Here is an 11,121-nt window from a genome sequence, read left to right on the forward strand (position 1 = left end):
GCTATAAACCCAGAGACGTCATCTCATGGCGAGAACAGACCGTGTGTTCTTGCTGCCACCCTTTGGGGACTTTGGGACTGCCAAGGGAGAACAAAAAATCTATGTTACAAGTAAAACAGCTGGAAGGAACAGAGCCAAACGCAAACGCTGCCAGCTTCCACCATCACCAACTGTCGGAGCTGGAAGCCACTGCAAATCACATCTTCCTCCTTTCAGGGCCAAAAAATCCAGAAGAAAAGAATCTGGTCTTGCAGTATTATTGCTAAATGTGTATACCTGAGGGAGTCTGACTGCAAAACCTGAATGCTCCTGAAACAATGTAAAGCAATCTCCAGCTGGCACTCTTACATGAAATAATTTTCCAGGATCACTACGAATAAATCTAATTTCTGTGAAGCAGCAACAACAAATATGCCTCCCACACAAGGTGGATCATGATGTTTGTTCTGACACAGACATGGACCAAATGGCACTTCTTGCATTACTTCAACCTCAGAGAAGACAAAAGAGAACTATGGAATATCAGCTACTCTCTGAACAGACACTGCCTTCAAGTAACATTGTTCTTTTGACTGTAAATCCCTTAAATTAGTATGGCCACAGTCTTCGTTTGCTTCCCCTGCAGTTTTACAATTTTGCTACAATTTAGCCAAGCACCTGTATGAAATTTCTGACTAAAATCATATTTCATAGCATGGATAGTTAGAGTTCTCATTTATTTTTCAATGGCTTGTTGCTGGCAGAGAAGACTGTAGAGTGACTTGTATTATACAGCTGGTACAGACCAGAGTATTTTAGAAGGGAAGAAGAGACTTTTGCCTCTCTTCCACATGCATCTCTCCCTACTTCACGATTTGGTACAGTGAGAGAATTGAAAGGTTTTTCCTTGATCAAAAAGAAACGATTCCACTCCATAAACCCCAACCTTGGTGTATTTCTTAGTCTTTCACCTTATTTGCAGTACAAACCCAAAATCAACTGCAGAGGTCAATCACCCAGGTTGTTAATTCCAGAGATATTCCAGCCCACTCCAGCGTCCCCTGGCAACACGACCACGTTTCACAAAGCAATAAACAGTATAGCAGAAATTCAGACCTGGCTCTGGGGTGCTGTCATACACCCAGTATTATACATCTGTTGCTATAGCAGGGCTATACAAACTAGTGTTTAAACAAGGTCCGAGAGATCTGGATATATTTTATGACAATTTATAGTGCCATCCATACTTTATAAAAGAAGCTGTAAGTAGTAGTCCGACGGTACAAGTGAAAGAAATTTTACATTACTTTAAGACAGTTAAGAATACTTACATGTTTTAGAATGGTTCAGAGATAGGTATTTCCATTAGGTTTTTTTTAAATGCAGTATACAATGCTTATTTTGCAGTGAATTCCTTTTTTTTTTTTTTTTTTAAATACTGCTAAACAGGGGTTCTTTGGACTCAGAAAAACAGTGGAACATAGAGATCAGAGGAACTCAGTACTTTCTGTGATCCTTGGTTTATTTACAAGGTGCATGCACTCATCTCGTCCCTCCACTCACGCACATGAACAGCCTCAATATCACAGATTGGTTTCACAGCTGTGGGTTGTGTCTTTTTTTTTTTTAAACTAGATTTAGCTTTCCCTTTCTGGAAAAAGCACACAATAAAAGAATGGATATTTGCTGTTCCATTCACTGTCTCTAAGAGAAGCAGTTGAATCAGACTGACCATCAGCTACAGAAAAGTATAGGAAAACAGGATGCAGTACATGGAGAAGCTTTAAGATTTGACAGTAGTGACTCAGACTTTTCTTTATGTGTTCTGCCTTAGCCCTGAAGGAAACATTTTCATTGTTTGCCAGTGTTCCAGTGTAAAAATCAATTATTGTACCATCTTCGAGTATACTTTTGGAGTGAATTAACTTTTCTCTGCTGCAGTTTTCTTTACAGAAGGACTTGAGGGTCCAGCAGACCCCAAATGTGAATTTAGAAAACCAACTTCAACCTCTCCAATTTGGAAAAAATTAATTCACTGAAACAGGTGTTTTTAATATTTTCCCAAATAAGCCATGGTATAACATAGTACCAATCTCTCCCATATAGTGAATAGGCCATCCATGGAAACCTGTTAGTGGAGACATTCTATCATTGTGCACAGTGAAGCAGGAAGGAAACTAAAGCTGAGATAGTGATACACAGTACAGATTCACCACTTAGACTCCTCTGTGCCACCTCTCCCTGCCCACGCTCTGCAGCAGCAGGCTTTCCAGATGTCACCTCCTTTATAGTAGTGAAATGAGTTTGAAAAGCAAAAATAGATGACAGAAGGTGGAAAAATTAGATTTTCTCATCTTCCATTCAGGGACATAGGTTGATTGTATCAGAGTGTGTAATGTCTATAAATGAAGCTTTTTGAAATTACATCTTTAGTCATTAAACACAGGCAGAAATTGCAAAAGAAGTTCTTGGTTAATTAATCATGGGATGATTTAAATTTTTATTGGATGCTCAGAAACAAGGTCAGAGGGGAGCTAAAGTTATCCCCTGGCTTTAGAATCACAGAATCAGTTGGGTTGGAAGGGACCTCTGAGATTATCAAGTCGAACCCTTGATCCAACACTGCCATGGTTACCAGACCATGGCACCAAGTGCCACATCCAGTCTCATCTTAAAAACCTCCAGGGATGGAGAATCCACCACCTCCCTGGACAGCCCATTCCAGTGCCTGATTACCCTCTCTGTAAAGAATTTCTTCCTAATATCTAACCTGAACTTCCCCTGGCACAGCTTAAGACTGTGCCCTGTTGTTTTACTGAGAGCTGCCTGGGAGAAGAGACCAACCCCTCCTGGCTACAACCTCCTTTCAGGGAGTTGTAGAGACTGATGAGGTCTCCCCTGAGCCTCCTCTTCTTCTCTTTGCTTGGATAGATACAGCCTCAAAGGTTTTCAGTCACAAAAAGAGGATTTACATCAATCATGAATCAGTGTGCCTTCTTTGGAAATAAACTCATTCCCCCTCATTTCTCAAAGCATCCCCAGAAGGTACTCTCTTGAAAGACCCCAAAGATGATCAACATTTACATTCTTCTGAGCATTTCCTTTCAATTTCCTCAAGCAGCCTAAGCACCACACAGCCTTAAAGCACTTATCTAAACCAGTTTGGAGACCAGCTCTCATATGGTCCCTTTCACTAATAAAATTAGAAATAGCTTGAGTAGAACATGAAATGCAGGAATGTAAATCTTTCAGGACCACTCTAGACTTGTGTGCAGAGAGAAACAGAGCAGATTAGCAATGCTTCTCTTCAAAGTTTGTTATGCAGCCAAAGTACTAAAGTGACAGCACAGCTGCCTACAAACTTGACTTCAGTCACAAGGGGTTTGGGTTTTTTTCAAGTTACTGTGGTTGAAGGGCTTCTGCTATTAGAGAACAAGCTTCAAAAATAAAACAAACACTCTTTGCATAAGAGTAATAACTCAGTAACCCATGATTTCCATACTACTTATGGAAAAAGTCTGTACTACATTTACTGTAGCAAATGATTTGTCAACCATGAAGGTCAAGAAGCCAACTTAAGATACGGAGAAGAGACTCAATATTGACCACAACCAGCCACAAGTTTGAGTAAGGCAGTGTGCTTGTTCATGCCAGTCTGAGGAAACAGTGAACACACTCTGGATGTTCAAACAGAGCCTAAAGTTCAGCTGGAGCAACAGGATACAGGGGCCCTGGATTAACACAGTCAAATGTTCTGACCAACTTGGCCCACACCATAATTGATAACTTGACATAAACAAAGTGGCAAGATGGAGAACCAGGATCTTCAAAATGAGTGCCCCTGCAGGTGGTGTGATTAACCCTGCTCACTGCAGAGCTTTGTGTGGGAATGCAGAGTCTGACAGAGTTCAGGGTATGCAGTGCATCATACCCAGACCACAGTACGCTCCTCCAGGAAGCCTGACTGAAGGAGTGGGTTGAAAATTCATTTAAAAATCAGTCCAAGTTTCTAATGACATGATGTCTTTTCCTACTGCAATGGCTGCAAGATATCAGGCTCACACAATGACATCACAGTATTAGGAAGAAAAAAGGAAGAGAAAGGTCACACAGTACAACTGAGATGAGACTTTCAAAAGTGCTATCTGGACTTGAATCTGTTCTCACTCAGCAGGCAATAGTTAATAGCTTGCAGAAACCAGTCACAATGTTAAGATTTGTCCAACTTTATTTTTAAAACCTAAAGCCATGAATACAGAAACTATTGAAATTCTTCAGTCAGTAACTACTAGCAGGCCTTGGCTACTTCTACCTAGAACCAAACTGCTGCATCATCTCTATATTTGCAGACAACTTATTGATTGTTGTGACTTATTGTAAGGAGTTGAACCTGTGCACACTGTTCCCTGTTACCCTCTGAGCAGACATTTGTTGCACACTGAACCTAACTTTTCTTGAGGCTATTTTCATATGTATAGCAAGAAAGCTCCCAACAAAATCTGCCAAAGCCACCAAGTCAGATGTAATTAGAGAAACAGGACTCTCTGCTAGAAACATCTAAGGCTGTACTAAGGGAAAAGCAAGAACATTGATCCATTATTTCTGCACTACACCCAATCAAACAGCAGTAAGGATGAGCAGCAGCTAGATCAGAGTATCGACTTTGTGCTCACTTCAAGATTAACAAAGGCATCTTACTGTCTGACTACTTTTCCTGTGCTTAGACCTGGACCTCTGGGCCCCATCCTGGGTGTCCCTATTTAACATGCCCTTGTAGGACCTGCGCACCAGGCAAGCCCCAACAAGCAGTGTCCCTGGCATTCATGAGTGTCACTGTGTGGGTGCACTGCAGAAGGAAGGGTGGAAATGTGCAGGCAAGGGAGCATGTGGGTAGATGGAAAGAATGGGTACAACACAGAGAATGAGACAGACAGCACTTCCACATGCATTAGTGCAAAACAGATGTAGGTGGGTGAGATGTTTATTGAGCAGAGGAACATTAAAATAGAAACACAAATGGGAAATAATTAATATAACAGCAGGAGGAAAAAAACCCGAAGAGAAGGCATGAAAGTTAAGAAAGGTGATACTAGGTACGTGAATGCAAGAAAACAGAAAAGGAAATAGAAGACTGAGCAAGAACTCATCTGGGAGCATTATCCTCACTAAAAGCAAAAAGTGTTGCAATCAAGATGGTCAGCATACATTTTCTAAACTAGCTGGCAACTAAGAGTGAATCCCTAGAAAAGAACAGGTCTGACAATTGACAAATTCAGCAGCTCTGGTATGATATAGCCATCTTCTAATTTTTTGTACTTTTCAATTTTCCTCATCATTTTCTTTTCTGAAAAGGATGTCCAGCCAATGATCAATTCCTAGGTAGCACATCCCCTCATGACACTAAAGCTGTTCTGTGCCCATACAGATGGCAACACAAGAAATTCAAAGGAACAAAGCCCTTTCAGAATCTATGTCAACTTGCCTGTTCCAACTATATCTCAGTTTCCTGCTGATCTCAGTGTCTCACCCGTCTGCACAAGGAGTCTTTGAGGCTAAATGAGACCATTCATCAATGGCACTGCAGAGTGTCCACAGAGCCTGCACCCACATCCACCCTTCGTGAGGCCAGTTTGAGCTGATGAACACCACAGTTCAACCTCTTTCTTCAGAGTGGTACCAGATGACATCTAGTGGAATATAGATGCAATAAAAGGAAGTGTATGATTTTGGTTAAATCACAGTATTTCAGTGAAGCTGCACACCTGGTTAATGACTAAAATTTCCACTCCTATGGGCTTTAAAAACAGAAGTATATAGGTAACATTCTGGGTATCAAGCTATGAATGATGGTAGTGAAGAGAGCTGAGTCAGAAACAAATTGTAAAATCATATTTGCAACAAGTTTAATGAAGTAGGAACAGGTTTGAATTGCAGCAGTTCTGTCAAGAGCAAGAAGAAACCTGGTAGTGGCTGGGAGGCACAGAGATGGCAGCCAGGAATGTACCCACAGCCCTTCAGGGTCTCTCAGGTTTCTGAGGGCTTCCCACCCAAACAGATTCTCTGGTTTTACAGTTCCTCTACACTGATCCAAGGACACATTTTCCAGCAAGTCAGTCACCCAATGCTAAGGGACTCAGGCAATGCTAAGTGCCTGTGGATAACTATTACATTTCAAATGATGCTTTAGAGCACGGTCAAGAATACAACAAAACTGCAGATATGAAATAAGTAACAAGTCCTGTACCTAAATATCCTCCCAGTGTACAAGTCAAGAGAGGTTTGCAAAAGTATTTTCTTCAACTTAATAGTAAAAACAAACTTAGAGAGAAAACCCCAAAACAAGTTTATTTCAATTCAAGAAATATTACACTATTTCTTTATGTCTGCAATATGTAAAAGAAAAATATGTGAACATAAAGTCATTAGTTACTGATCCTCAGTCTCTGCACAATTTAAACCTAATATCTGGTCATATATGGTCTCCTGAACATCATTTGATAGAAAAAACAGCCCTAAGTAGTTCATTATCATTAATTTTAATATTGAGAATTGAGATGCACTATCATTTCATGCCAATGAAATTTATTACAAAAATAAGATAGATTTAGGCTTTTGCAAAAGAACTTGCACATGTACCTATCTATACATACAAGGTTTTTACAAAACATACATAAATCAAATAGTTAAATACTGGTTCAAATCACTACTGGAGGCTATCAACATAATTGGGATTTTCATTCTGTAACTTCTCCAGAGCCAACGTTATTAATGTGCTGCTTTTTTTCTTATTTAACTTTAAGTAGTTCTACAAATGAAATTGTTTATAGCCATTTTTAGCTTGTCAATCCAGCCCTCAGATGCTTTTAGCATATAACTGCCTCTATATGAGACATTAGAAGTATGATGTTTGAGGAGGTATGTGAGAAAGTCAAAACATGTCACTATTGTGGTTATTTGAATAATCAGCTCAGTCACATTGCATAGATATTTGCCCCTTCTCATTCCCAATATAGAAATAGAATAAAATACTCCAAAATCCTGTGTAAAATTATGAAGAATACAAAATAAGATTTAATGAAATAGCAACCCATAGAAAATAGATCACATAGGGATATTTGTCCTTGCCAAATAGCAAGGAGCCAATAGCACAGGCCAAGTCTCATGTGTCTGATGCTGCCCTGCTCAAACACAAGGTTCTGCTGTGGGTGAGCACACCACATACATTTCCTCCCTAGCAGAACCCTTACTGTGGGGAAACTGGTGTACATCCTCACACACAAAGGCTGCATACCAGTAGGGTGAGCTGCAATAAAATAAATGAGTGCACTGTATTATTGTAGGCTCAAGCTTCAACTGAAGTTCCAATTCTACACAGCTCATGCTTTGCCTAGGAGGCTCTGTAAAAAGAAAAGAAATGAGTCAGAAGAGAGAGACAAGATTGAAAGAAATATCACTGCACACAAGTGGGCTGCCAGGTGGAGCAGGGAGATGACCAACCTTGCCCTCTCAACACTGTCAGTCTGCACTTTATAGGCACTGGCAAATCCTCAGAGATCACAAGTCATAACTACCCCAGGAAGAACAGAAAACTCCCTAGAAATATCCCCTTCCACAACTTATTTGCAGCAATTAGTTGAGGTAGCACTTACTCTCAAAGCCCCAGTACCACTACAAACAAATCTACCACTGGCACAAACAGCAACTTCAGTGCTATTGCTCTGCACAGCTGCCTTGAAAAACCTGGCTAGAGAAGAATAAGCAAAATGTAGATAACCCAAGTCCTAATTTAAAAGGAGGCCATAATCTGGGCAACAGCTATGAGAAGAATGACAGGGGACCTCATACAAGTTTAAAGAGAATTCTGGTCTGACATCCCTCAGATGCTGTGCAAGAGCAGGTTGACCAGTTAGAAGCACATAAAGGCCTGACACTAATGGGTCAGAGCAGAAAATAAAGCTTCACTCATGGCAGCTCAAAGTGCTTCATAATGCTCTCCTGTAGGAAGATGAAACTTGTTTTCAATGCAATGCTTGTGCCTTTTGTCTCATTTCAACGTGGACTTTAGATTTCATATAAAGAACTTTGGACTCTGATGCACCACTGACAGACTGTTTGCACTGAAATTATCTTGACATCTCTACTGATCAGCAGTAATGACATGAAACTGTGCTTTACTTCATTGAAATCTTGCATGTATTGTCCAAGTTTTGTGAGTAATGTTTTCCGCCCCTTAATCAAAGGAGCTTTTTCTGGTAGAAACCACAGCAACTGTTCGCCCAAGTATGTATAAAAAAAGGAGTCAGGCACTAACACAAGCAGCACAGGCACAGCCAAAGGGTACTAAGACTATCTACACTATGAGAAAATGATGAAACAAAAGAACAAGTCAAGAAATTTGGAAAATTACCCTTACAAATGGAACTGCTAAATTAAGCTTTTTAAACAAGGCAAACAGGAAGAGTTTGTGCAAGTATAAGATTTCACACTCTGATATATTAAAACAGCAAAGTATAGCAAAGGCAGGGAAATAACTTTTCATGCCGAGAGAAAAAAAGGTATGTCATCATAGCAAAGGCATTCATGTTTGAAATGTTTCTGATATATAAACAACTTTATCCCTATTTATATATGAATATTTTGTGTAACAGTGCAAAGTAAGTTGAATAACATTAGAGGCAATTAATTAAAACTTTAATATAGCAGCTTCTCTCTGAGGGCTAGCTGAAAGCTAGATGTGTACTAAAAACTGTGGCGTTAGGTAGTTTACAGATTCATTGGCACAGCATAAAGGTGGTGAAAAAATCAAAATGTATGTTGTAATTTGAAAAGTAAACAGATCTTGTTCTTTGATATACTAAATCAGTTTTCCTGATGTTTCTCCAATATAAACTATGTTAAGGGTTAAACAGTCATTTCCAGATCAGTACTGCTTATATGTTTTACAGACACAAGTAACTTCAGCACTTGGATTCATATATTATCAGTCAGGCAATTCCTTTTCCAAAAACCTTGCAGTCACGTGACTTTGTTTCATTACAGGTCCTGCAGGAAGCACAGGTCCTACACGTTAAAAAAACTTATGGCCTTGTTGCAATAAAGCCTCATAATGAGCAAAGAGAAAGGATTCTACACATCATTTATACAGATTGGATGAAAAGAGTTCCCATGATCCAAGTCTAGCTGAACTCTGCAAAGATGTATTGAGTAATTAAGATGCGATTTACCATTTACAATAGACATTAATATAGGTAAAGTAACAGGCAGCACTTGTGAAGATCACACGATCCAAACCCAACAAACTGCTCAAGGGATGTTGTAGCTTTCATACTAGTCCTGTCTTATTTTAGGGTTAACACTATGGTCAGCAGAAACACACAGCATCTCACTAGTGAAACATATACTATGCTTCAGTGGAAAAAAGATGTTCCAAAGAGCTCTGGAGAAGATATAATCAGCATGCTCTGTTCCTTGGTCTACTAGGAGATGAGTAACATAAGAGGAGAGAACCACAAAGCCCTGGATGTGTATGCTTGACAAATGTGTGTACTCAACAACCCTGGGGAATAATATTTGCATAGAGCCTCTCACTCAAATTAAAATGGCTCCTCAGAACAATAACATTTCCTTACACAGAAGTAACTTCATGCAGAAACCACCTGAAGAAAAAAATTACTGACTGACAGTTTGAATTTAGATGGAAGTAGCTGAATTAGATTACATTACATTGCTTAATCTAATATTTCTTGAGGATTTCTGTATAGCAGGCAACCTACATGAGTTTCTTCAGGTTTCCAAACAGCCACAAAGGCTGTATGTAACTTGGATTTCAGTGAACAGAAGACTAATGATTGCCACATGAAAACACCCAAAATAGATGGCATTGGGTAAAATAGTCTAAACTAAGGTGATAAGTAATAATCATATGCCAGAATTTAAATGTATAACTTCATCTTAAATATAGAATATTGTGTAGTTTTAAAAGACACTCTGTTTTTAGGCAGAGGGTGAGACAAGTAAATACTCACAAAACAAATAGGAAGTGACAAAGAAACAAAGCAGAGAACATAGTTCAGAGAATTCCAAAGCAGGCAACAGGCAGTGGCCACTGGCAATCCTATAGGGCTGCAGGGAGCATGAGCAGCAGGAGTGGCAGTGCAGCAGCTGGGCAGAGTTATGAAGTTTCAATATCCTGTAGGAAACGTACTGGGTAAGACTCTCAAATAATGTAAAATTCAATATAGATGTCAGGGAAAGAAGGAAAATAAGATGAAAGGCAAATGTGCATAGTTCACAAGTTCAGATACGGCCTTGTCCTGTGTTTTATTGTGTGTTTCAGTTTGAAGGAAAAAAAATTGGTTCTAGGAGTAATATGTGCCAGTCAAACCCAAACCTGAAAGAAACTCTGACTTTAGATAAATAAAACCATTGTTTTGATTTCAGGCAGGTCTATACAAACTTACTCACTGTCCCGTGAAAACTTACCAAAGTATTGGCATTGCTTGGAAACCAAAGGAGAAGCAATAAACATTCTCCATGCCACAAGATATTTTTTAAATTTTGTCTTTTCTAGACAAACATATTTTTAACTGCCTCATTCTTAACAAAAACTTTCTTATGGATATCATCTCTATACAAAAACAAGTTTTATATGATGTTTTCTTGATTTTGAGATACATGCTGGACAAATATCAGTGTTAATCTCTGACAGTTAACAACTTAATCAGCATTGTCCAGTTTACATTGAGCTCTGATCTCTCATCCAGGTCACTCTGAACTTTCAGGGAGAAGACTGCTAGTTTCCTTCTGGTTTGGGTCAGACTCAACCTTCTAATCTCTTTTCACAATTGAGGAAGCTAAAAGGGAGAATTATTAACATTTCTATTCTTCCCTAAGAGATATTCACTGGACTGCTTAAAGATAATTTTTAATTTTTATTTTTTTTTAAGTTCTCATATGTTACAAAAATATATTTTGGTCAAATGCTTCAGACACGACTCACACACAGAGATCAGATACATAAAATAAGAATACTGTTAGAACTGATTGCACTGCTATACGTACAGTGAATTTTAAGTTTTTATTTAAGAAGGCCACAACTGAGCATAGCCATTCAAAGCTCACATATTTTGCATGTTTAGAAGA

Source organism: Pipra filicauda, unplaced genomic scaffold, assembly GCF_003945595.2.
Source record: "Pipra filicauda isolate LSUMZ 115617 unplaced genomic scaffold, ASM394559v2 scaffold76_size2844353_pilon, whole genome shotgun sequence".
NCBI lineage: Eukaryota > Metazoa > Chordata > Aves > Passeriformes > Pipridae > Pipra > Pipra filicauda.